We start from the raw sequence: 27,566 nt of genomic DNA, 5'->3' as shown, positions 1-27,566 counted from the left end.
TACCAGTTCTAGTTCAACACACAAATCCTTTAATTGTTTAGATCATGAAGAAGATATCAGGGAGCCTTTAGGCAACTGGTCTAGCATAGGATCTGTTAAACAATTAAAATTGCCCGCTATAATATGCTGAGATGCGAGGCTAATCAAGTTAAAAATGTGTCCACCAGGAATTTGAGGGGGTGGGCCGGGGGACAGTAAACATTTAAGATCCCATATTCTTCCCCATTTATCAAAGCTTTAAGGATTACGAATCTACCGTGTGTGTCTTTAATACACCCTAACTTAAATGGGAGATGCTTCCCAATGAGTTCCTAAGCTCGATTATACCCATTTTGTTGTAATTTCAAATGTTCTGCATCATCTAGGTGTGTCCCTTGCAACAAAGTGAGATCCACCCTTTCCTTTTTAAGACTGGAGAGTATCTTTCTCCTCTTGATCGGCAAGTGGCTTCCCTTAATGTTCCAAGTACATCACTTAAACACATCCTTAGTCAAAACATTCTACATCAACATTTAAACTCCAGAGAGGAAAAACTTGAATTATGAATTGCTGAGCTTCAGTAAAAGCAAATACACAAAACATAAAAACTACAAACTAAAACAGCTACAACCAACAAACCTACACAAAACTTGTAAAAACATTGTACATCAAAAATGAAAAAGCAAAAAAGCGCCAAAGCCACTGATTAGAGGAATTTACCCTCAATCCAAAGGGGGCACCTACATATCCCAAAACCCTCCTAGCCATCACAACCACCCTCTGAACTCTTCCTAGCTTGGGTAATGCCACCAGCACAGGCAATAAAAGATAAAGTGGCAAAAAAAAAAGTTATACACAAGTACGTTAAAAGTATATTTGTCACCCATCCCTTGGTATAACTTAAGTTAGAAATTAAAGATACATACTCTATCCATCCCAAGCATAATTTAATGCAACTTATTACCAACAAAAAGGAGACTCCACCAAATCCTCTCTAAAGAAGGACAAACCGGAACAACATTGTTATCTGTACCTATTCAATTGTCAGATGTGTTCTTCGCTTTCTCTGGCGAGTCAAATAAGTGGACAGATCCATTATAGTTAAGCTAGGTATCTTAGAGAATACTAGATCCCAAGCTCTCTCAATCTCTTCTTGGTGCCATTGTAGGATTTCGTTGTCCGAATCACCTCCACTGAAAAGTCTTGGAAGAATATGACCCTGGTGCCTTCACACACCAATGCCCTTGGAACCTTGCCTGGGCTCTGGAAGCTTCCATGACTCTGTTTGTCTTTGTGATGATGGAACCATACCAGGACAGGGTAAGGGCGCTGTAAAAACAATGACTGCAGATGCTGGAAACCAGATTCTGGATTAGTGGTGCTGGAAGAGCACAGCAGTTCAGGCAGCATCCAAGTAGCTTCGAAATCAACGTTTCGGGCAAAAGCCCTTCATCAGGAATAAAGGCAGTGAGCCTGAAGCGTGGAGAGATAAGCTAGAGGAGGATGGAGGTGGGGAGAAAGTAGCATAGAGTACAATGGGTGAGTGGGGGAGGGGATGAAGGTGATAGGTCAAGGAGGAGAGGGTGGAGTGGATAGGTGGAAAAGAAGATAGGCAGGTAGGACAAGTCCGGACAAGTTATGGGGACAGTTACTGAGCTGGAAGTTTAGAACTAGGGTGAGGTAGGGGAAGGGGAAATGAGGAAACTGTTGAAGTCAACATTGATGCCCTGGGGTTGAAGTGTACCGAGGCGGAAGATGAGGCATTCTTCCTCCAGGCGTCTGGTGGTGAGGGAGCGGCGGTGAAGGAGGCCCAGGACCTCTATGTCCTCAGAGGTCCATGAACTTCCTGTTGGAATGATGGAAAGAGGATTGCGAAATGGAGACATGTGCCCTATGCAAGAATTTATTGGATCAATGGCAAGGTTACAACTAGTCATAAAGACGGCCCTAAGAATGTGTTCTATGCTGGGGGAAGGTCAACTAAGATAGCAGGATGCTCGCATATAATGTCACCTAGTTCAAGTTGTTTCAGTAATTATAGAATCACTACATGTGGAAACAGGACATTTTGATCCAACAAGTCCACACTGACACTCTGAAGAGTATCCCACCCAGATCAATTCCCCTACACTGTTACTTTACATTTCCCCTGACTAATGCATCTAATCTACACATCCTTGAACAGTTAAAAACCACACAACACCAGGTTATAGTCCAACAGGTTTAATTGGAAGCACACTAGCTTTCAGAGCGACGCTCCTTCATCAGGTGATTGTGGAGGGCTCGATCGTAACACAGAATTTATAGCAAAAATTTGCAGTGTGATGTAACTGAAATTATACATTGAAAAATTGATTGACTGTTAAGCCTTTAATCTGTTAGAATACAGTGATAGTTTCACTTCTTTCATGTGTAAATCACAAAACCCTTTTTTTAAAAAGTTGCATTCTCAGGTTAGCTGTTAACAATGGTGATAGCTAGACAATATGTTGAAGGTGTTAGCCCCCTGTGTTCTCTGTCTATGACCTGATGTTTAGATTGATTCTAATCTAAAAAGTGAGATAACGGAGTTTTACATAAATTCATGCAGTTTTTGAGCTCAGAGTTCTACATGAATTCATGCAGTTTTTGAGCAAAGTGCAATGTAACTCTTCAAGTACAAATTCACCCCACAAAATATATGTGTGCATGTGGGTCTTTGTCTGTGTGTGTGGGTGTGTGTGTGTGTGTGTGTGTCTGTCTGGGGTGGGGGTTGTGAGTGTGAGAAAGTGTGTGTGTGTGCGTGACAACGGATGAATGGGCACCGCATAACAATCAACAGACAGGAGGGTTCTCTCCCAGTTGGGGAACACTTCAGTGGTCCAGGACATTCAGCCTCGGACCTATGGGTGACCATCCTCCAAGGTGGACTTCGGGATAGGCAGCAGAGAAAAGTGACTGAGCAGAGGCTGATAGCTAAGTTCAGTACCCATAGGGAGGGCCTCAACAGGGACCTTGGGTTCATGTCACATTACAGGTGACCACCATTGCACTACACACAGACAGATATTCCTACACACACACACACACACACACACACACTCAGGTACACACAGACACCCACACACACCCTTATAGACACACACACTCCCACACATGCACCCCCTCACAGACTTAAGACACTCTGCACTCACTACACACACACACACACACATTTTCTCACACTCACAACCCCCACCCCAGACAGAGACACACACACACAGACAGACAAAGACCCACATGCACACATCTATTTTGTTTGGTGAATTTGTACTTGCAGAGTTACATTGCACTTTGCTCAAAAATACATATATTCATGTAGAACTCAAAAACTGCATAAATTTATGTAAAACTGTTATCTCACTTTTTAGATTAGAATCAATCTAAACGTCAGGTCATAGACAGAGAACACAGGGGGCTAACATCTTCAACATATTAACTAGCTATCACCATTGTTAACAGCTAACCCGAGAATGCAAACTTTTAAAAAAAAAGGGTTTTGTGATTTACACGTGAAAGAAGTGAAACTATCACCGTATTCTAACAGATGAAAGACTTAACAGACAATCAACTTTTCAATGTATAATTTCAGTTACATCACACTGCAAATTTTTGCTATAAATTTTGTGTTACGATCGAGCCCTCCACAATCACCTGATGAAGAAGCGTCACTCCGAAAGCTAGTGTGCTTCCAATTAAACCTGGTGTTGTGTGATTTTTAACTTTGCACACCCCAGTCCAACACCGGCATCTCCAAATCATCCTTGAACACGATAGGCAATTTAGCATGGTCAATTCAACTAACCTGCACAGCTTTGGACTTTGGGAAGAAACCGGAGCGCCTGGAGAAAACCCATGTACCCACTCAGTAATGTACTCCTCCTGTACATGGCAAGTAAATCCTCTTAAAATAATAGACCCAATGGTCCACCAGGAACGAACATTAAATTTTGAGGTTGCATGGAAACTTTCAGTATCCCAAAGAAGTTCTACGGGGTGCCCTCCTACCTTGCATTGTGGTCTACCTCCACTATCCCACTTCGTGTTGCAAACCCACACTAGGGAGGCAGAAGCCTAATCGTGTCATGTGGATACCTCCTAGGTTGGGAGCGGGGAGTACATAGATTGGCTAGTGTCCACGGCATGGACCAGACCCTGCTGAATTGGGACTTTAATGAGAGTCGGTGACTCCCTTTATCATCCCTTGGTCCTGCTACATCTGGTGGTCCCTGTGGTTGTGAGTGCGGCCGTGCATGGGCTCTACATTCTCACGCATAGTGTCCTGTGTACCCACAGTGGTAGCACCACGCTGGCTGCCATATATATCCCTGCTGTGCCCCTCGGTTTCTCCCTGTGGCTGTGTAAGGTGGAACTGGGTTCCTTTGGTAAGAGATCCCCCTCTGCCTTCAATTCTCCACACCAGACCCGGGCTGAAAGTTCAGAAAAGAAATATTTTCCCTCCTTTATCTGTTTTATTTTTGTTTAGTTCATGGACTTCTTTCTTCCATACCCAGGACATTCTCCTCAGAATCCTTGCCGTATTGTGGTTTGGCTCTGTGGGATCGAAGCTCACACACGCCTTCCAGCTTTCCTCAGTGGCATGGGAAGCTAAAGTCCTCGCCTACTTAGCCAAATCAGCCTCAGATAACTGACCCCTTTTAAGTCTCCGTGAACTCCTGAAAAGTGCACCCATAAATGACTGGCAAAGGCAGTCAGATGTTCTCCCTTCTTTTGTCTGCACTTGTTTAGCCCATCTACAGGATCTCCTTTCTTGTACCCAATTACAGTTAAGATTCCCTGTATCATATTGGCTAGGGTTCCGTTTCCTGCATTTAGGAGGACTGGGATCACACATCTTTGGACTGTTGAAGGAAACCGGAGCACCTGGAGAAAACCCATGTACCCACTCAGTAATGTACTCCTGGTTGAAACACATTACGATGAGTACTAACTCCTCTCTCTCACCTTTTGGTGAAAAACCTTTTGTTGTCTGACCCTCTCAAAGAATGCATATGGATCTGCTCAGATTGCTCAAAATCTGGAATCTTTTTAGTGATTTCCACTAACTGTGCCACCATAAATGGAATGATGTATGTTATCGCTGGGGTATTGGTGTTTCCGATCTGTCACTCGTTGGTAATCACATTCGTTGCAACAGGGGCTGTCCCCAGGGGCATTGAAGGAGTTGACTCCTTTGGGAAGGGTGGGGGCAGACCCTAATCACCTGTGCACATGGTATAATGCTGTGCGTCTTCCCCGAGCTCATCCTAGTCTATCTCCTGTCCTTCACTTCTAACATCCCCATATGCGCACATTACTCTGTTGCAGGTTGAGAATTAGGATTTTAACTTCTCAGTCTCCTGCAGGTACTTAGTATGGTCTGCAGCTGCCTGTTTCTCTTCCTTATTTGATTGGTACATTACCTTTACTGCTGTTTGTTGATCTGCACATTTACTTTTTGACTGGATTACTTTGTTCTCAGCGGCCTCTTTAGCTAACACATCGTGCTGGGTGTTATGGTGTGCTTTCTCACATTGGGTTTAGAATTGTCCAATGGATAATAGGTTAGCTTGATTTCTTTGGTCTTGAGTCATGTTTTTCTATTGCAACTCCGTCACTTCTTTTCTTGCATCCTCTAATTCTTTACAAATCTTTTTCAATTCCTTCTCAGTTCCTGGCAGTTCTCCCAGCTAGCATATTATTGCGCTAACCTTTTCAAGTTTGGAAGACCACTTTGTTTGAATTTTTCTCAAATCCTCCCAATATTAGGAAGATTTCTGGAATCTGGTCTTAGGAATTCTGGTCCCGTTTCATCATTACAGCAAATTCTGCCCGTATGGGCCACTTTTTTTTTTGTCTTAGCTTCATTTCCCACATGAGATAATCCTCTACTCTGGTGCCTTTGCCATTCTCGACTAAACTAAGGGGTGTACGGAGTGGATCATACTGAGGATACTGCTTTCATTATGTTCCAGTCCTAATCCCGTCGAGTCTCTACCGACTTTTGATGTTTTACCTTACCTATCCTCCATCTCTCCCCACCCCCCTCACCCCCCACACACAAAGAAACAGTACTTTGCTTGATTAAAAGTGAACCCCTGTTGGCTTCATCCTTTGAAGAACAGTCCAACATTTTGTTCCCTACGATTTACTTGAATTCCTGGCTGTCACAGAATGTCGTCCTCATACTTCAGGCTAATTCTCGGGAATATTAGATTCCATGGGGTTCGGTTTTGGGGCAACGAAGTCACTTCTTATAGAGTCCTAGGGGGGTCGCCAATTTGTTGTGCCTGTCACACTGTGTTATGACCCTTATATTCAGCAAAGAACTACGAGTTGACTCTTAACAGTAATAAGGAATGATCTTTATCTATTTCAACACAATTAATACTATAATAACAAATACATTATCAACTAACATAACACTATAAACTAATTAAATATCTTATACTTCAACTTACCCTGGATAATCATATACCCACCACATCGCCTTGATCCACGTGGCGATGATTATCTGGTCGTCTTCTTCCGGTGGTCCCAGGGTCACCTCCTCTTCACAGTTGTTGGTCTCAAGTTACAGATCCTGAGAATGGTTTGGCGGTGATTCTTAAGCGAAAAGGTATCAAGGTCTTTGAAAGGTCTTCAATTCCTATCAATGGATTGATCAGGCCCAATCAGACATTGATGTGTCGATGGTGGGGTGGTCCTTGGGCCTCTATTCCTGAAGGTGTTAGGGGCAGGGACCATTCTCAGATAAGGGTGTGAGGTGCCCCTTTTTTCTGGAAAACAACTCAATGTTTCTATTGTGCTGGGAATGGGCTAGGTCAATCATATATTGTGCTATCTGCAGCTGCAGCCTGTCTGGGTCTGTAACTTGTGTTTCAGTGTTTTTAGCAGAGATACTTTTGGCTGTTGCTTGGCTCGATTACCCAGCATGCTTTATTTATTATCCGATTTTTTTGTAAGTCAGCCATTTTAAGAGGCCCGGCAGGCCACAAATAGAATCATTAGAATCTTGTGTTATTCAGAAATTGTTAGTAGTTAGAGGAGAATTGTTTGGTCTGTTAATAGTTAATTAATTTGTTCACTGTTAGAATTTGATAAATAATTTTTTACTTGTGGATTGTAAAGTGTGTGGCAGGGATTTCTTAACCATTGCTGAAAAAAAAATGGATTACATCCCTTCTCACACACCTTTTTAAAGATTATAGGGCAAGGCGCCCCTTTTGGGTTATTCAGTTATAGTTCTCAGGAGAGGTCAACCTCTGCTTTATAACAGATTGAGAGCTCGAGACCAGGATCTGGACAGATGTAGTCTGGGATTTGGAGAGAGTTGGACAGAATTAAACAGACTTGGTTTAGTTCTAGATCTTTAAATAAAACTTGACTGAGGGGTGGAAAATTTGCTTAATTTGCTTGTTGTTGGTTATATCAGAAGTAGGGAAATGCCTCTTAACAGTGCTAAAGAGTTCTAGGGGTCAAAGATGCTTCCTAAATTTGCCAAGAAAGTTTAGAAAGACTGAAAAAGATGACAGTTATAGAATTGGCAAACATGCTAAAAATTGGGTTTAACTAGGGATAAAAGGAACACTGAAATTGTGATGAAGTTAGCTAAACATTTAGATAAATAGACAAAGTCTTTTCCCTGGGTTGGGGGAGTCCAGAACTAGAGGGCAAAGGTTTAGGGTGAGTGGGGAAAAATATAAAAAAAGACCTAAGAATCAACCTTTTCCACTCAGAGCGTGATAAGTGTATGGAATGAGTTGCCAGAGGAAGTGGTGGAAGCTAGAACAATTGCAACATTTAAAAGGCACCTGGAGGGGTATATGAATAGGAAGGGTTTGGAGGGATATGGGCCGGGTGCTGGCAGGTGGGACTAGATTGGGTTGGGATATCTGGTCAGCATGGACGGGTTGGACCGAAGGGTCTGTTTCAGTGCTGTACATCCCTATGACTCTATATATCAGAGAAACAGTCAAGTGCAGTACAGTTAGAAAAAAAAACTTGTAAAACAGACAATTGGAATTAGAAAGTGAGCTTAAAAGACTGGAGTTAGAAGATAAAGAAAAGGAAAGAATCGCTTTGTAGAACAAAGGGAAAAAGAGAAAGGGAACTGAAACAGTTTGAACTATGGTTAAAAGCAGAGAAAAGGAAAGAAATGTCCTGGCAGAACAAAAACAAAAGGAGAGAAAGGCCATAGCAGAAGATAAAGAAATGTTCAAGTTGGAAAGAATGAAGTTGGAACTTGAAGCCTTCAAATGTCAGAAGTAGTAGTACAGGATAGAAGTGATGGTGAGCAAACTCTTCATAGTTGTACACCTGGCTGTTGGCTATGTCCACACATTATCAAAACTTGATGAAAAAGATGCAGAAGCCTTTTTCATTTCCTTTGAGAAATTGGTTACAGATGAACTGGCTAGAGACTGTGTGGGTAATGTTAATCTAAATAAAGTTGGTAAGTCAGCCATTTTGAGAGGCCCGGCCGGCCACACATAGCATATCATTAGAATCTTGCGTTATTCAGAAATTGATAGTAGTTAGAGGGGAATTGTTTGGTCTGTTAATATTTAATTAATTTGTTCACTGTTAGAATTTGATAAATAATTTTTTACTTGTGGATTGTAAAGCGATAGATGGATGAGAGCGTTAAAGATAGAAAAGATATACAAGACTCATGGAGCTATGATTCTACTGGCTGAATTTAAAAACTCCCTTCCCAGAAGTGGTAAGAACTGCTGTTGAGGAACAGTAAAACACAAGAGGAGCTGCAAAGATGGCAGATAAATACGCATTAGTGCATAAATCAAAACCTAGCTTCTGACAGCAATTTCATTCCAAAGGGATAGAAATTGGAAAAGAGGGAGATCCTTCAATGAAAAACAAAAAGTAGATCACAGTTTGCCACAAGTGATAAAAGAAACCCAAAAGGGTAGAAAAAGAGGTGAAAGACCCCAGGCGTTTTGACTACAATAAGGTGAGACACACAGTCACAGTGCTGGTGGTTTAAGAAAAACACTGGGAAAAAGTATGTGATAAAAGAGGTTAAAAGAGTGGAATCAGTTAGGGTAGTGAAGGAAATCCTGAGGGAAGTCGAGGAGCTGCAGATTGATGGAGTTACAATAAAAAGATGAAATGATAATAGAATCATATCTGAATATATTCTGGAATCTTAAGGCAGTAATGGAGACCTTTGCAAATTAGTGCAGAGGAGGAATGGGCAGAAGTTCATCAGATTATGTTGCCTGTAGAATACAGACAAGTATTGAGAGTAGCACACAAATTAGGAGGTCAGCGAGGAATGCAGAAGATTCAGGCTAAGATACAAAAGCAGTTCTATTGACCAATTGTTATTGGATCACACAAAAACGTGGCTGAATTTTGCCATTCGTGTCACATTTCAGATTGTAGGAAAGGCATTGATGAAACCAGCGCCTTTGATGCCAATTCCAGCATTCAAAGACTTGTTTACACGGGTAATGATTGATTGCATAGGTCCCCTCCCTAAAACCAAGAGTGAGAATCAGTATCTAACCCTAAATGTGTCTTCCAGGTTTCTGGAAGCAATTCCAATATGAAATGGGAAGTCAAGAAAGGTTGCACAAGAATTGTGTACTTTCTTCAGACGTTGTGGACCGAGATTCAGACAGACCTATGGTCCAATTTTACTGCCAATTTATGGAAGTCATGGATACGTTAGGCACTACACACCTCACATCAAGTACATACCATCCTGAATCCCACAAAGCACTGTTAAGGTGGCATTAGACCTTAAAGTTGAGGGCTTATTGCCAGGATTACCCAATGAGTGGGAAAATGGTATCCCATTTATGTTCATTGCTATTAGAGATGCTCCAAATGAATTGACCCAGTTTACACCACTTGAATTGATATTTGGACACATAGTAAGACAGCCTTTAAATTAAGGAAAGATCGATAAGTCAAAAATCAGATTTCACTGTGACAGATTATGTATCGGAGGTGAGGGAAAGATTAAACAGAGTAGGTGAATTATCAAGATAGCATTTGAAGGTGACACAGTACCTAATGAAGCAAGAGGCAGATAAGAAATGCAAAACTCATGTTTGCCTGTAGGGATAAAGTATTGGTGCTGTTACCAGCAGTAAACGATCTCTTCAAAGCAAGGTTTAGTGATCCCTATCAGAGCGAGGGGCTAAGTTAGTTGAATTTCCTGATAAAGATACAATTAATTTTTTTTCCTGTCTGGCATATGCCATGTGAACATTCTGAATTATGACAGGGAAAGGAAGCCAGAGAAAAAAAATATAGGTATTAGTTACTGCCACTGAGGAATCAAATCCAGAGCAACATGCCTCAGAATAAATTGATTCAATGACAAAATCCTGAAGGAATGGTATAGGGTAGTGAGTTATCTATCCCTGGAACAGAAAACTGAATTGAAAAATTTATTACAGTGCTATGAGGACCTATGTGGGAATAGAATGGGGTTAACTAATGCAATCGCACACAAGGGTGATGTAGGGAATGCTGTTTTGATAAACAGGTTTAATCCTCTTTAATTAGTGCAGGTTCATAAAGAAGTGAAAGTGATGCTTCAGGAAGAGGACGTAGACAATCAAGTGAGGTGAGTTCACCAATCAAGTTGGTACTCAACAATTCTGCATAGTTTACCAGAATGTAAATGCTGTGACAAATCTAACTCACACCCAACTCCAAAGCTAGAGGATAGTGTGGAATTAGTGGGACAATCCAATATTTCCTGATTACTGACAAGTACCATTGTCAGAAATCCAAACCAAAAGAAAATCTGCTTTGTGACCTCAAATGGGCCATATCAATTTAATGTAACGTCTTCTGAAACAAAGACCACACCAGCCACTTTTCAAAGTAGTATGAACTGTTGCTGCAGGATTTACTAATTCTAACATTTAGATGGATGACTTAGTGATCTTTTGTCATTTGTGGAAAGATCAGATGGTGCATTTTGCAGAGCTCAGACTATAGAGCCACATTGGTCATAAAACTTGGCAAAAAACAGTTTGTAAAGTCAAAAGTGACATTCTTAGGACACAGATGGATGGATAACACCAAGAAACTCAAAGACAAAAGCCGGAGAATTTCCAAGACCAATTAAAATGTGCATGCTACAATTTTAGGACTGAGTGGATGGATTCTACAGGAAATCTGTACCAAAATTTAGTGGCACCATTAGCTAATTTGTTGAAAAAGAACACAATTACTATGATGGGAACAACGCAAGGAGGCATTTTGAGAATTTAAAAATCAGTGCCGCAAATTTTGAAACTTTAAAATTGCCATCAACACAGGTGATGTAGGTATTGGGAGCTGTGTTATAGAAAGATGCGTGGAATTGAAAGACAACTCAGTTATTTTAACCCCCCCCAAGATGTCCACTAGAAAAAATATTCAATTGAGAAAGAAATGTTTAGTAGCAGCATTACATTTTGATATTTACATTGCAAACAATTGTGTACTGACCACAATCATGTGCTATTATGGAAAAAATTAAAAGGACAAAACCAAAATATTTTGGTGGGAGTCTCATGTTACAGGCAATTTAGAGTGTAAGTGTTACATGTTGTAACATTATCACAGATGCTTTGTGGGTTTCAAAATAAAGTGTTCATATTAGGATATGGATTAGTAAAATGGCATGAAGGTTTTATTAGTTAAAAAAAGCCATCTTTTCATAATAGATCATTTTGTAAAATGGAGTTAGTGTTGGAAAGAGAAGTGTTGCAATGTCAGTGTGTAGGAAGCTTGCATGGCCCCTTTGAGATGGTGTTTTGTGCTTGGAGATTGAAATGCAAAGTGAGCTTTCAGGTGCTTAGAGCACCTGAATTGAAAAGTTTGTATCAAGAGGCTATATTGTTAGCAGGCAAAGCAGCACTTTCACCAAAGACATCAGCTTTTAAATCAGACCCTTAGCTACCAAAAACCCATTAAAATTTAAATGGGAGTTTCGTCAACCTTGGACCAATCCAACTGTGAAAATATTGATAGGTCAAGGGTATAAAAGATGCAGGCATTTGGGGAAAAAATATAATGGGGGGGGGGGGGGGTGCCAGAGAAGAATGCGAGCCATCAGTTCGGAGATAACAGCTCAAACAAACATTTACATGGTACATGGAGAGGAGAGGAGAGGAGAGGTTTGGTCCTCTGCTTTTAACAAGATGCAGTGAGCCTTTTTGTACAGAGGCTCTGTAATATAGTACAACAGTCTGACCAAAAGGCAGATTTAAAACCAAAATTTTATTAATTGTTAGTTATATTGTAACTTGGGAAACACTATTGTCATCCAAGACAAAGTCAACTGCATATCTGGTTGCAGAGTCTTCAGATTATAGATGACACCTGTGAGAATAAAATGGACAAGATTAGGGAGGCTAGAGCTTTAATTCAACTGTTTTCTTTATAACAAAGGTTTATAATTAGGCCTCAAACCTCAATTAGTTCAAACTGAGTTTCGGCAGTGACCACTAAAAGGTTAAAGTACAAGAATTCCCAAGTTAACCAGACTTTTGGATCCAGGGTCCCAGAAATGACTCACTACTGGAGAAGTACTTCATTGTAAAAATTTTTTTTAGCTACAACTAAATAGCAAGTATTTATTATTTAACGTTAGTCCCTTTACACGGGGGGGGGGGGGGGGGGGAAGAGAGAAAACATTGCACATCATAGGCAGAGGGAAACTTAAAAGCAGCTCCGTGGTCTTTGTTCACAGGTTTTCCTAACCGATTGTGTTGATTAGAATCCTGCTTCTTTAATGCTTTCACTTGTTTTCAGGTGGTACAGGTGACTTTTACCATCTTACAAGGTCAGACTTTAGCCTGAGAGATCAAATTGTGCCTTCCCCCCCACCCCCCAAATATTGTTCATAACTCAAGCTGATCAGTTGTTTACTTATCTGCAGACAGAAGGCCTTGGTCAATGACTAGTATCCTGTTGTAACAATCCCATTTGGACAGCTTTGTTTCAGCTCACGTGCAACCCACCTACCTGAAGGCAGACTGTTCCTTTTCCATTTTAATCCACAAAACAAAATAGCTCTTACAACAATCTGCACACTTGCTACTCTTAATAGTGAATGAGATTAGTTTCTCTAGACCATGCCAGTTGTTGCTTATAGCCCAAGGTATTGCTGTATGCAGATATTGTATGCTTCAGCAATGATCAAACAATTTTGATCATTGACAGACACCTGTACTTTGGATTGAGGGAAGGTTACTGAAGCACCTGTAGATGGATCAGCATCGGACACTACCCTCAAGGAATATCTGCAGTTTCTAGACCTTCCCCCTAGACGTTACCCTCAATCTTTTGCAGGTAAGGCAACTTAAACTAGTTAAAAGCTCAACTCATCTGACTACTTTAAGATGCCTTGACACCAAATGCTACTTGGTCATGCACCTCTGGGACAGGAGCCTGGGATAAGCAGAAGCAGGGGGATCAGAGCATATATTTACAGATATTTGAAGAGAGAGAGCAGTGTCTTCAGCTTTATGCAGTACAAAGAGCAAAGTGATGTGAACTTGAGATGTACACAATTGGACTTTGGTCTGTGGATGCCACATTATACTAAAATATGAATACATTGGAGAACAGAAGCAATTTACAAGAATTGTTTCTGAAATTAGAAACCTGAAGTGATTTTATAGATGAGTGAAATGGAGACTGTCCTCCTTGGAAAGAAGGGAGCTAAGAGATTTGATAACGGTTTTCAAAACCGAAGTGGGCTGGACAGAATAGAGCTGTCCCTAAAAAACATTAGGGACAGGAGGGCATGAATTTAAAGTGACATGCAAAAGTGATGACCTCTGTACACCACATGCTGTAACAAATCTTATTCTGGGGAAAGAGTGCACAAACCTCACCATAACAACTAGGTGAACAAAGTGACAAGTATTTTAGTCCAGGTTTATTAATGTTGGCAGCTTGTCAAATGCACATCCGACTTATTACTAAAGAAGTCTGACTTGATCTGCACGAGACTACAAGATATGGCTGACAAAGTAAATCCTGAAATTACCCAACATTTTGCTAACTGCTACTGACTTGTTCTGGAAGACATGTGGATTCATACAAAGCCAATTAAGTGTATAGCCATACTAGCATAACCAAAATAATACTGGATAACTGAAAAGTGTATTTGAGGTCTAATCTCAGCAGTCAGATCCGTTCAAGTGTTTCATCACAAATGTCAGGTTCGAGATTGTAACATCACTGATTAGACCATTTTAGTTAACTATGTAGCTAAATATATTTTCATCAAAATTAGTATAGTAAGTGTTGCAATTACCCTGAAATTAGAGAACAAACTTCCATCTGCTACCAAAGTACTATGGAAAAGAAAAATCTAAATCTCAAATGGACCATACCAGTATCATGACTAAAAATTCAAATGTTGAAGTTTGTACAATAAGCTTACTTCGTTCTATTGCAGCACATATCAGATTCAGTCAGTCAATTGCAGATTCTCTTCAATGTCGTTCAGCATAGCCAGGCCACCTAAAAAGTATGTAGTATGACTATTATCACAATGCAGGTGAAAGCTGGAAGCCACTAGTAGCCACACTTTTACTTACACACCTAAGCTGATTTAGTTAAAATTGCAACTTGAACTTCAATCATTTTCTGCAATAGTAGATAAGTAGACAATCTCAAGGGTTGCAAACAGGACGCAAGTGTTCCAGTGTTTCCCCATGATCAGAAAAAGTCAAAAGGGTTAGGAGATGTTACAAAAGTAAAGTTCAATTTTGACTTGTGCTCATACAGAATTGCAAATGCCATTGACTTCAGTATGTTATTGTTCTATGAAAGTGGCACTGACTTGGTGGGCAGGGTAAAAAATTGCCTTTTTGGATTGCAGTAATCAAGTTTGCACATAAATGTATGACTATGACATGAACAGAAGCATGTTTTCACAATGCCAAGTCTTAGTCCAAAAATCAGAAACATTCAATTACAGAAAGACAGAACAGTATTTGACACATCCTTTATATAAAGATACTACATCTGGACTGCAGAAACAAGGAGATATATCACTGGCTCATCCCATTCAAATTACAAACACAGGTCTTAAATCATGTGCCATCTTAAAGCAGATAAGATTTAAATAAAACAGTTACCTATGCAAATTGCTAAAACAAGGATCAAACTTCTGGAGGGTCATCCATCATGTCGAACGGATTGTGCCGTCACAACTGCACAGGGGAGGGAGGGGTCAGAATTAAACAGAAGACAGGAAAAGAAATTAGGTCACTTTGTTACATAGTAAGTCAATAAGATGGACAGGAAGCAATACATCTCAAATAATATTTCAGGGTAGCGACTTTCCATTGAATCCTGACGTTATTGTTTTTCCCCACAAATGTCGTCTGACTAGCAGAGGTTTCGATCACCTGTAATTTTAAGCTTTTGTACTTATTCAGTCAAATCTCAGCAGTCAGATCCGTACCTTTCTCATCAGAGCTTCAGGTTCGGGATTTACTCATCATTGATAAGACCAGAATAAAAAGAAAACCAGTAGCTCAACTACTGGCCTATATCTAAGTAGTCGTGTAAAATGACTTCATTTACATTTCAGTAATCAATGAGCAGAGCTTGCAGCTGCACCTGCACCTGGAATTGCAGGTTTAAACAATTAAGTTTAAAAAAATTAAGATTTTAATTTATTTTGTTGCATTAACATTTGAAAACCCAAAAATTACATCTCACATTAAGTGTTTTTTGAAAAAATTAGCTTTTGGAGGTCTTCATTGACTAGCTGAAGTTTACTTGCCACCCCTTAGTTCAGAAGCTACAAGATATGCAGTTTAAAGGGAAATGCATTTACATTTCAAGAGTTTCCCTACAGTTAGCTGTTTTCTTCAAGGACTTTATTGAAAAGTGGTCATTTGAATTCAGTTAATTCTTAATCACCCTAAGTGATTGATTTTATGGGTGTTTGATATATTTTTAATCTTTTTGCATTTTAACATACCTTTCATTTTATGTACAAAGCCCAGTGGAGGACAGAAACAAGACTTCAAAGAGCATTCTAGGAGAAGTCAGCTCAGTTAACACAACTGATCAAAAGAGTGAGGAAGAACCAGTGTCAAGGAATAGTAAAACCCAAACATTTATATTACTGTTGTGCTTCATCCTCTAATTTAAAAGGGTTTTGTTGTAGCCTAGAGGGTATTTAGTCTGTTTATGAAGATTGCATTGTAATACAAGTAACCAGTTAGTGTTACTAGTTGGCATAAGCACAGCTTAGTTGAAAATTGGGCTTCACTGAGTGATACTGGGCTAAAGTGACACATTCCTGCAAGATGTGAGGTTAGGGAGCAGTCTAATGTCCCTGACAGCAGTTCTGGAAGTGTGATTGGCTGCAGCTCCTCCCAGAGGAGGTTGTTCAGTTGGACACTGAGGAGCATATAGGGGGCAGTGTGGTAAGAGATGTTACAGAGGTGGCCACACCAATGGGTTCAGTAAGGTAGAGGGGTGACCACCAGGAAGGGCAGGTAGGTAAGCAAAGGGGTCTCCTGTGACTATTCCCCTCTAACAGGAGTATCATTTTGGATACTGTCACAGGGGAGTGTAACAGCAGCAGCCAGGCCTATGGTACTACAGCTGGCTTTGCTGTAGAACAGGGTTTGGCAAGACCCAAGCAATTGATAGTGGAAGGAGACTGACTAGTTAGGGGCACAACAGGCCACATTGGGTGTAGCAAACACAGGTGGTACAGTGAAATGCTATTTCACCTGAAAAAGACCCAATCACTTACTGTAAAGAGCATAGGGATATTCTTAAAAAATGCAGGAAGACAAACAGGAAATATGAAATAGCATTTGCAGACAAGGTTTAGGATAATCCAAAACATTCTACAAATATATTAATAAGTGATATAAGAGACAAGGGCCCCCTTAAAGATCAAGGTGGTTACTTGTGTCAAAACTCAAGAGATGGTAGGTACTAAGTGTAAATTTAGAGTTTGTGCTGTGAGGAAGAAGGAGACCAAGATGTAGATGTAATTGATGTTTTAAAAACAGCTTGCATTACAAGTTCAGGTCTTTGAGAATATTAAAAAAAAGTGGATAAATCTCTGGAACCTGATCCAATATGTCCCAGAACACCGAAGTAAGAAGGAAATTGCAAGACCTCGAAGTATTGTATCATCTATAACAAGTTTAGAGACTTTGCCCTCTCAAAACTATGAGATGCCCGAGGGTCTGTTTCCATGCTGTACATCTATGACTGGGCAGTGACAATGTTCAACCTTTAAGAAAAAAGGTTGAAAGAGAAACCAGGGAACCATAGACCCACAAGTCTGACTGTGGTTGTGGCTAAATTGGAGGGGACTTTTAAATATAGTCTTTATGGACATTTGGAGAGGCACAAATTGCTTAGAGATGGTCAGCATGGTTTTGAGAGAAAAATGGTGTCTCAAACTTTATCTTCATAGTTACTACTTCAAATTCAATAGAGGGCAGTGGGGTAAATGGTGTTTACTTGGACTGTAAAGGCTTGAGTAAGTAATTATTAAAGTTAGTTACATGGGATTCAGGGTGAGCTTGCCAATTGGATAATAATTGGCTTAATAGCAAGAAAAGTAAAACAAAACAAAAGTGTGGCAGTGAAGGATTGCTTTTCAGGCTGGGAGGCCCAGTGTTCTTCAGGAATCGTAGAGATGTACAGCATGGAAACAGACCCTTTGGTCCAAGCCATCCAGATATCCCAACCCAATCTAGTCCCACCTGCCAGCACACGGCCCATATCCATCCAAACCCTTCCTATTCATATACCCATCCAAATGCCTCAAATGTTGCAATTGTATCAGCCTCCACCACATCCTCTGGCAGCTCATTCCATACATGTACCACCCTCTGAAAAAATTGCCCCTTAGGTCTCTTGTTTATATAAAATGATTTGGAGGAGAACATAGAAGACATGGTTAATAAGTTTTGGATGATGCCAAAACTGGTAGCATAGTGGACAGTGAAAAAGGTTTTCTAAGTTTGCAAAGGAATCTTTTATCAAATGGGTTAATAGCCTGAAAAAAAAAAGAGTTCCATCTGGATAAAAGGCATTGCATTTTGAAACAACCAAGGGTAGGGCTTATACAATTAATAGAAGAGCCTTGGGTAGCGTTTAAAAGAGGGACCGGGGTTCAGGTACGTAATTCTTGTAAGTTTGTGTCACAGACAGTGGTTAAAGGTGTTTAGCATGCTTTCCCTCATTGTTCAGTCTTTGAGTATACTAGTTGGTAGAGGTTGTACAAGGCATTGTCTTCTAGAAGAGGCCTCAGTCTCCAGTTCTATAAGTATGTTAAGCTGGAGGGGTCCAGAAGAGATTCACCAGGAGTTTCCAGGTATAGAACGCTTGAGTTACAAGAAAGGCTGGGACTTGTGTCACTGGTCTATAGCAGGTTGAGCCTTATAGGCATTTATAAAATAATGAGGAGTACAGAGTATTAACGGTAGTTGTCTTTCCCCTCAGGTGGATGAACTCAAATGTGAGCATACATTTAAAGGTGAGGAGCGAGTGAGATTGAAAGAAAGATGAAGGAAAATTTTATCTTTTTTAAAAACTGAGGTTGGTTAGCAGATGGAATGAACTTCCTGAAGCAACAGTTTATATGGGTACAATAACTGTTGAGACATGTAAGTATATAAATAGGAAAGCTTGGAAAGGACAGGAGCCAGGAGCAGGCAGGTGAAACTAGTTTCATTTGGAATTACATTTAACATGGACTGCTGTATTGACTCTAACCAAGGGAGAAAAGTGTAGCAGAAAGACAGACAAAGAACACCGTGCCACTGCAGATCTGTGTGGTAAAACATTAGGAAAGCGTTCCACTAGAACTTGACAGTAGAATTGGAAAACCAGATTTCTAAGGATAAATTCCAGGTAACAAAACTCCAGACTTTCCAAAGAGGGATTAATTGACCAAAAAGGGAGTTTAAAAAAAGCCATGCTGATACCAATAACTGTTCATGCAGAAACACACATGGCTCTAGCCCTAGCATGTCACATGCTCAAAGTGTAAGCATCAATGCATCCTGGAAAGCTTTCCAGCATTTAATAGTACCAGGAATTCAGTTTGTCACACTATTTAAACTGGGACTTAAAACATGCCTCCACTACACATGGTGTAATTGTTGGAGGTACTAGGATGGACAAACAGTCTCCCCCCAAAAGAGACAAACTTTAGTTACATGGTACAAACACATCCTATAGACAAGTCAGTTCTTTACAGAAGGGTTTTAAAAGCACACTGCTATTGCATTGGTGTTTACCAATCAAACTTGTTTTCAGCAAAGTTGGAGAGATAATAGCCCAGACATCCTACTTTCAGAAGTATGGATGTCATAACTCTTTCCTCCACACATAGTATGGCATATCAGGACTTATCCTAACTGAAATGCAGCACTTTTGACAAATCAACATTGCACAGATTTCCTTCTGCTTTGATGTTCAAGCCTCAGGTTCTTGAGCCCACAACTCTGCAAATACTACCAACTGAAAAAAGGTCTTTAGAGCAGAGAAGCTTCCACAGTTGTGGGCCTGGGTAGCACAGCCGAAACAGAAAAAAAGGGAAAAAAAAAGATTAAAAGTTTTTTAAAAATCTGACTTTCACGTACAGATTCTTTCAGACTCAGTCTTACATTGAGATTAATACACACAGACAGTGTTTTTAAAAAGCCATCAAACTGTAAACCCATGTTTTCTGGGGCATTCAAGCAAGTATTTACTTGATCAATGATCGAAAAACGGGGCGCAAAAATAGGATGTTTTAAATTTTTAAAATAGCGGTGTTTTTAATAATTAACAATGTCCAGTGAATTCACTTTATACAGGCAGTCTTACATTACCTAGATTTCCAGCAAGTGACAGCCACTGTTCCAGTGCCAGGACTCCCTCCACACAACCTCCCCCAGTAAGATCAGGGACCCCATCCTGAAGGTCAGCACATGGCGCGCATGAGAATTAATTCCTTATTATGGTCATGTAGCGTCCATCCTGTTATGGTAAAATAATAAACAATAATCAGACCATCAGGAAAGGAAACGTTTTAAGAAAAAAATACATTTTGAAGAAAACTACATCGCCGACCTTCTCACCCACACGGCAGAGAGCACAAAGAGACTGTCCAACCTGGCCGTTTCCTTTATATACACCAACTCCGCGGAGTACCGCCCGTGACGTTCACCAAACGCATGCGCAACAAGACGACATCCATATTTGCACATGCGCATTTAGATGGGAGTCGCCGCGATCTCTATGCTCCCGCAGTAGCGATTGGAGAAACAGTAAATATTCGCCGACGCTCGTTGAGGGCTCATTCGGGAACCGCTACAGAAATGGTCATAAAGTCATCGTGTAAGAATTTATCCAACTTGCCATTTTGAAATGGAGTTCAGTGGGGACGGGAAATCTCCCGGCCTCAGGAGGGAAGACGAGGGAGTTGGAACCGGAAAAGGAAGCCCAGGATCCGGAAGGAGAACAGACAAAGCGGAACCAGGAGAGCCCTTCTCTTGGGACTCCACCTCCCTGTCATCGCTCACATCTGTTCACTTCAGTACTCTTCATGGTTAGGATCATCGAGTCCCGACAGTGTGGAAACAGGCCCTTCGACCCAATAAGTCCCACCGACCCTCCGAGGAGTATTCTCCAAAGTAGCCACAAAATATAGATGCATATTTCAGTGTTGGACGGAAGGGTTTGACAGAATCGGTCAATGCATCGCGTCCGACAAACTATTCTTGTGTAGAGTGAATGGCCAGTTCCTGATTGCTCATTATACTGTGTTAACGAGAAGTGTGCGCTGAAAGGGGGAGGGGTGGGGGAGAAGAGATAATGCGCTCTCTTTCTAATATACACGCTTTTCTCTCATTGTCTCTTTCCTCCGCATGTTTCTGCAGACTGTCTATATGAGCACATTCCGTTTAAAGTGGCCAATCGTACATTTGCAATCATCAAACGCAGCTTTACGGCAAAGGAGGAGACCATTCGGCGTATTGCGTGAACTGGACAATAAAGATCTCACTAGGCTAAATCCATTTCCTAACTTTTAGCTCAACGTCCTGAGGGTTTTGGCAATAGTAGTGTTATGAGATGGAGGTGAACCCCTTTTAATTAAACCAAGCACCCAGAAAAGCTCATCTTGCTTCATAAACTGTTAAAATATGAGTGACAAAGAACTACTAATTTTCACTATTTAAAGAAAATAACATGCTGTTAGGTTTGGGAACTAACACAATCAGCAAACATCATTCACTCTGTCTCGGTTCGATGATACCCTGAACATTGCATCCACTTCCTTCTGGATTTATGTAGATTTGAGAGGATTAAGCCTGTAGGGGTATTGTTTCATTGGGACAGCATTCCTTCTTGCTCCTCATGCACAACAGTATTAGTCCTCCTCATTTTATTCTTGCAGATGCCCTCATACTGCTACAACAAACCTTTCAACTGGTTTCTTTGCTCCTGAGCCACATAGTTCACTAACCTATCCCACATCTCGAGGACATCCTCGTTATTTAACATATTTTAAGGCACATCGAAGTCCATGTCATCTGGATTTGATTCCTCTGTGGGGCAGTTCTAACACCTGTTTCTTCAATTTCCTATCTCTCAAAGTTTCAGCATATTCACATGACATACCTGATACCGTTTTTTTACTATCTGGCATCTTTACCAGATCGTTTATGTGAATCAACATTTTCTTACTTTGTTAGGGAACCACTAAACCTGGCTTTGAAGGGATCCCCTACCACTGGTGACAATACTAATATGTCACCCCCATGGGAAAATGTCTGAATTTTAGAGTTTGCACTGCCACCTGATTCATTTTATGCTGTGCATTCTTCAGGGGCTGTTTAGCTAATTCACCACCTGATTAGTCGGAGATGGATAGGTTCTTGATTGTAAAGGAGATCAAGGCTTACAGGGAGAAAGCAGGAGAATGGGATTGAGAAACCTATCATACATGATTGAATGGCTGAGCAGACTTGATGGGCTGAATGGCAAAATTTCTGCTCCTATGTCTCATGGTCTTATGAGTTACTGTCCCACTCACCTCAGATACATAATCCAAGTGTGGGATCTCCGACTTTGATCTTATCAATTTTTCTTTAATTAATTTCAAAGGCCCTCTCACTTCATGTCCGAATATTAACTTAAAGGGAGTAAACTGAGTAGATTGCTTTGGGGCATCTCTAATGGCAAACAATACGAATGGTATATCTTTAGCTCAATCACTTGGGTAATCCATGGTTTTCAGGATCTGATGCCACCTTTCCAAAGCTCCCTGGGATTCAGGATGGTTCAAAGTACTGTATGCCTAAGCTATCATGACTTCCTTAAACAGATTAGCAGACCCTTGGTCTGACTGAATCTCTCTGGGTACCCATACGGGATAAAGAGAGAGAGGGCGGACAGACAGTCATTTGGAGATGGTGCCTGTTTAATCACTGTAAACAAAAGATGCGATCATTATTGGAAACACGTCTTTGATGTAATGTTTCCATCAGGACCTCAAGATCTCCTTCGGATAATCCAATTTTTGGATAATTGATAGTCAGATAATTGAGGTTCCTCTGTACTTGGTTAGATTTTTCCTTTATCATTACATCAAACAGGGTGTCAGCTAACTGAACCCCAACTCATTCATATTTCTCTTTAGTTTTTCTTTTTTGCTTTGTGACAGTGGGATATTATTACTACACAGTCTGGAAAAATTCCAGGGTATTTGTGTTTTAACTCCTCGGTTCTCTGGTTTTCCTTTGGCTTCACCACCACAAGAGATGTCATTCCCATCTTGATTCCTGCTGGGAAGTTCCCAAAAACAAACTGAATTCCTGGAACTGACACTCTGTCAATCACTCCCACTGTTACTTCCCCAGTCTTGTTTCGGCTCTCCAACCTGAACTTACACAGGGGAATGCTAAATTTCTGTCCATCTATTCCACTAATTACCATTCTCTTGGGTAACATGTCAGAAAGAGTGCAAATAATTTCATCTCTTACTATTTGAGATGATTAGATCATGTATCTCTCAAAATTGTAATTTCTTTCCAATGCGGAACTTCAAGGAAAACAACACATTTGGACCAAATACTGAACCACAGAAGCAATCATCCCAACATCCACAAACGAATTTGCATTAGGACATTACTTCAATGAGCCACCACACACTGCAGCACAGAGGAACTATGGCAGAGCAGAGAAAAATCACCAAACAGTGTATTCAAAAAGACTGGGTACCCAATGAACACAGTCCACTGATTTCTCAACAACAAACCCAAACAAGCAGACAAAACATGTCCAGGAACCCTAACCACTCTCCCCTACATCAAAGACATCTCGGAAGACCCTGTACAGACAACAAGTAAAACTAATGTCATTTACAAAATACTGTGCAAGAACTGTAACAAACACTACATTGAACAAACAGGCAGAAAACTAGCCATCAAGATACATGAACATCAACTAGCCACAAAACAATATGACCCTCTCTCACTAGTATCCTTACATACAGATAAGGAAGGATACCACCTCGACTGGGACAACACATCCATCCTAGGACAAGCCAAACAGAGATACGCATGAGAACTCCTTGTAAATGGCATTCCAACTGGAACTCTTATCAACAAACACATTGACTTGGATCCCATTTCCCACCCCTGAGAAAAATAATAGGAAATGATGTCATCACAGGAAATGACATCACAAACCCAAGGAAACTCAAACATATGAATAGAAAGCAGGAAACACAAGCAGTGCTTTGTCCGGAGGCCCACTGAAGATGTTACCTAGTATGTTGATGAAACGTCTGAAAATGAACCTTCTAGCTTAGCGAGCAAACCTACATCCATAGTATGAATTAGCACTGCCCACACGTTCTCTGGCCACTCGTTTTGCCTAGCCAATTTTTCAAATGAAATAAAGAAGGCTTCAACATCTTACCTTCTCCCTTCATCTCCATCCTGCTAACTTTCCTGACTAATTCACAACTTCTGGAGTTCCAATTGTCTCTTCCTTTCTATTCTCTCTCTCTTTCTGTTTACTCAGTGAACAGCCTTCTCTCTCTTTCTTTTCTTCTAACATGGCTCTTCTTTCCCTTTCTTTATCTTCTAACTTCAGTTGCCTCAATTGCAATTGAAGTTTTTCTAACTGTACTGCACTTGTCTGTTTCTATGATGCACCTGAGTGCTTAACCAACTCCATTAACAGTTTCAGCTTTCCTTTTGTCCCTGGTTAAACCTAGTTCTAACCTAATGGTTACTTCTAAAAGTATATCCTTCATCTGTCTTTCTAAACTTTGCAAATTTGGCATCTTCAAACCCCCGAATCTCTTTAGCAATCTTAAGAGCCATTTCTCTTGTAATTTAAAGGGATTGAAATTAAACAAATTGTCTCACCAAAGTTTTGTTTAAACATCTAGGACACTAATTGCCAAGTGTTTAAATCTGCTGGAATCTTTTGTATCCCAAATCTGTCCAAATCCCTGAGTGGATCTGTCGAAACCTGAACAAATCTTGGAAAACAAACCCTCAAACTGTTATAACACAGAGGCGAACCCCTCTATTATTTGTAACAAACACCCAGAAAAGCTCGCCTTGCTACCTATTAAAATATGAGTGACAGAGAACTCCTAAATTCAACTATTTAAAGAAAATAACATCAATTGATGGTAGGAGACAGATGGTGGGTGGAGAGTTTTTTTTTGGACTGGAGGCCTGTGATCAGCAGTGTTCCGCAGGGATTGGTGCTGGATCCGCTTGAGTTTGAGTTCATGTATCCTTGGACATCAGAGTGTGTCTAGGAAAAATTAACAAACAACAAAATTCACAGCTGACCTTGGAGGAACTTGTGTGGGAGAGTTCATCACATAGGAACAGATAAATGCATGGTTTTTAACGTGTAAACTTGCCGTAAGTCTGCAACAGTGTGTACAGTGGGTTCTTTCTTGATTATATGTTTGATTGAAATCTGTCTCTTGATTAAATTTTAAAAATATAAACCATAAGTACTAAGTTAGCCTGGAGCACTTTTTTAGAGCAAAAAGACAGTGCTATTTTCTGGTTCTAAGATTGTGAAGGAGCAAAGAAGGCCTTTAGTAGAGTGATATGCTCTTCCTGTTGGATGTGGGAGTTTAGGAAGAGTTTCCATGTCACTGATGATTATGTCTGCAGGAAGTCCGCTTGGTTGCAAATCCTATCGGATTGGTTGGAGCGACAGTTAGAGGCATTGAGGAATTTACAAGAGCTAGGGGGTGTGATGGATGGCAGTTTTAGGAAAGGAGAAAAGCCGCACATATAATCAGGCAAATATCCATCTGCAGGAAAAGTAGGATGGAAGGGCAAGTAATGCAGGAGTCTTCTGTGGCTATCCCCATTTCAAACAAGTATGCTGTTTTGGAAAATTTAGGGGGTGATGGGCTCTCAGGGGAATGTAGCACAAACAGTCAAGTTTCTGCTATCAAGACAGACATTAATGGAATGAGGGGCAAGTCAGGTTCCGAGGGATTGATTGTGATAGGGGACTCTCTAGGCAGGGGCACAGACAGATGTCTCTGTGGCCAGCAACAAACAATCAGAATCGTGTGTTGTCTCCTTGGTGTCAGAATCAAGGCTGTCGCCAAACATAGACTGGGACTGCATTGTGTTAATGGTTTAGATAGAGAGGAATTTGTTAAGTGTGTGTTCAATAAAATTTTCTGATTCAGTATAGGGATGTTCCTACTAGAGAAGGTGCAAAACCTGACCTACTCTTGGGAAATAAGGCAGGGCAGATGACTGAGGTGTCAATGGGGCCTGCAACCACAATTCTATTAGTTTTAAAATAGTGATGGAAGAGGATAGACCGGATCTAAAAGTTGAAGTTCTAAATTGGAGGAAGGCTACATTTCAGGGTATTAGGCAAGAACTTACAAAAGCTGATTGGGGGCAGATGTTCACAGGTAAAGGGATGGTTAGAAAATGGGAAGCCTTCAAAAATGAGATAACGAGAGTCCAGAACAAGTATATTCCTGTTCGAGTGAAAGGAAGGGCTGGAAGGTGTAGGGAATGCTGGATGACTAAAGAAGTTGAGGTTTTGGTTAAGAGAAAGAATGAAGTATATGTCAGGTATAGACAGGAGGAATCGAGGGAATCCTTAGAAGAATATAAAGGCAGTAGGAGTACACTTAAGAGGGAAATCAGGAGGGCAAGAAGAGGACGTGAGATAGTTTTTGCAAATAGGATTAAGGAGAATTCAAAGGGTTTTTATAAATACATTAAGGATAAAAAGGTAACTAGAGAGAGAATAGGGCCCCTCAAAGATCAGCAAGGCAGCCTATGTGTGGAACCGCAGGAGATGAGTATTTTGCATCAGTGTTTACTGTGGAGATGGACATAGAAGGTATAGAATGTGGGGAAATAGTTGGTGACATCTTGAAAAATGTCCATATTACAGTGGAAGGGGTGATGGATGTCTTGAAATGCATTAAAGTGGATAAATCACCAGGACCTGATTAGATGTACCCCAGAACTCTTTGGGAAGCTAGGGAAGTCTCTAGCTGAGATATTTGTATCATCGATAGTCACAGATGAGGTACCAGAAGACTGGATGTTGACTAACATGGTGCAACTATTTCAGAAAGTTGGTAAGGAAATGCCAGGGAAGTCTCGCCTGGCGAGCCTGACATCGGTGGTGTGCAAGTTGTTGAAGGGAATCCTGAAGGACAGGATTTACATGTACAGAGGAACCTCGATTATCTGAAGGACATGGGTGGGGAGTATTTCATTTGGTTCATCAAATTCCGTGTAATGGAATGTTGGATAACATAGTTTAGCCAAGCATCGGGACCTTGCAACCTTGCCGGATAATCTGGTATTCAGATAATTGAATGCCGGATAATCGAGGTTCCTCTGTATTTGAAAAGGCAAGGATTGATTAGGGATAGTCAGCATGGCTTTGTGCGTGGGAAATCATGTCTCATGAACTTGATTTTGAAGAAGTTTTTTGGAGAAGTAGCAAAGAGGATTGATGAGGGCAGACCGGTGGACATTTGACAAGGTACCCCATGGGAGGCTGGTTAGCAAGTTTAGATCCCATGGAGTAGAGGGAGAACTAGCCATTTGGTTACAGAACTGACTCGAAGGTAGAGGACAGAGGGTGGTGGTGAAGGGTTGCTTTTCAGACTGGAGGCCAATAGTGTGCCACAAGGATCAGTGCTGGGTCCACTACTTTTTGTCATTTATATAAATGACAAGTTGTGAGCGTAGAAGGTATAGTTAGTAAGTTTGCAGATGACACCAAAATTGGAGGTGTAGCGGACAGCGAAGAAGGTTACCTCAGATTACAATGGCATCTTGATCAGATGGGCCAATGGGCTGAGGAGTGGCAGATTGAGTTTAAATAAATGTGAGGTGCTGCATTTTAGAAAAGTAAATCAGAGCGTGACTTACACACTTACTGATAAGGCACTAGCGAGTGTTGCTGAACAAAGAGACCTTGGCGTGCAGGTTCATAATTCCTTGAAAGTAGAGTTGCAAATGGAAAGGACAGTAAAGAATACATTTGGTATGCTTTCCTTTATT

At 40.7% G+C, this 27,566-nt stretch overlaps 1 long non-coding RNA gene and 2 other non-coding genes across 4 annotated transcripts; all 3 read right to left on the bottom strand.

Annotated features, from left to right (window-relative positions):
• Window positions 1-12,230: 12,230 nt before the first annotated feature.
• Window positions 12,231-20,402, bottom strand: LOC140483139 (uncharacterized). Of its 2 annotated transcripts, none has more exons than XR_011961902.1 (5): window positions 20,383-20,402; window positions 19,854-20,001; window positions 15,126-15,200; window positions 14,426-14,505; window positions 12,231-12,351 (listed from the first exon to the last, which is right to left on the bottom strand). It is a non-coding gene; the product is annotated as an uncharacterized lncRNA (long non-coding RNA). The 2 variants fall into 2 exon arrangements; XR_011961901.1 differs by lacking the exon at window positions 20,383-20,402 and adding an exon at window positions 20,095-20,256.
• LOC140483437 (small nucleolar RNA SNORD50) lies at window positions 14,157-14,226 on the bottom strand. The gene has a single exon (XR_011961963.1). It is a non-coding gene; the product is annotated as a small nucleolar RNA SNORD50 (small nucleolar RNA).
• Window positions 15,433-15,499, bottom strand: LOC140483436 (small nucleolar RNA SNORD50). Its single transcript, XR_011961962.1, has one exon. It is a non-coding gene; the product is annotated as a small nucleolar RNA SNORD50 (small nucleolar RNA).
• Window positions 20,403-27,566: the final 7,164 nt, after the last annotated feature.

This window comes from Chiloscyllium punctatum, chromosome 11 (genome assembly GCF_047496795.1).
Source record: "Chiloscyllium punctatum isolate Juve2018m chromosome 11, sChiPun1.3, whole genome shotgun sequence".
Taxonomy (NCBI): Eukaryota; Metazoa; Chordata; class Chondrichthyes; order Orectolobiformes; family Hemiscylliidae; genus Chiloscyllium; species Chiloscyllium punctatum.
This window is presented reverse-complemented; position numbering and strand designations above follow the sequence as displayed.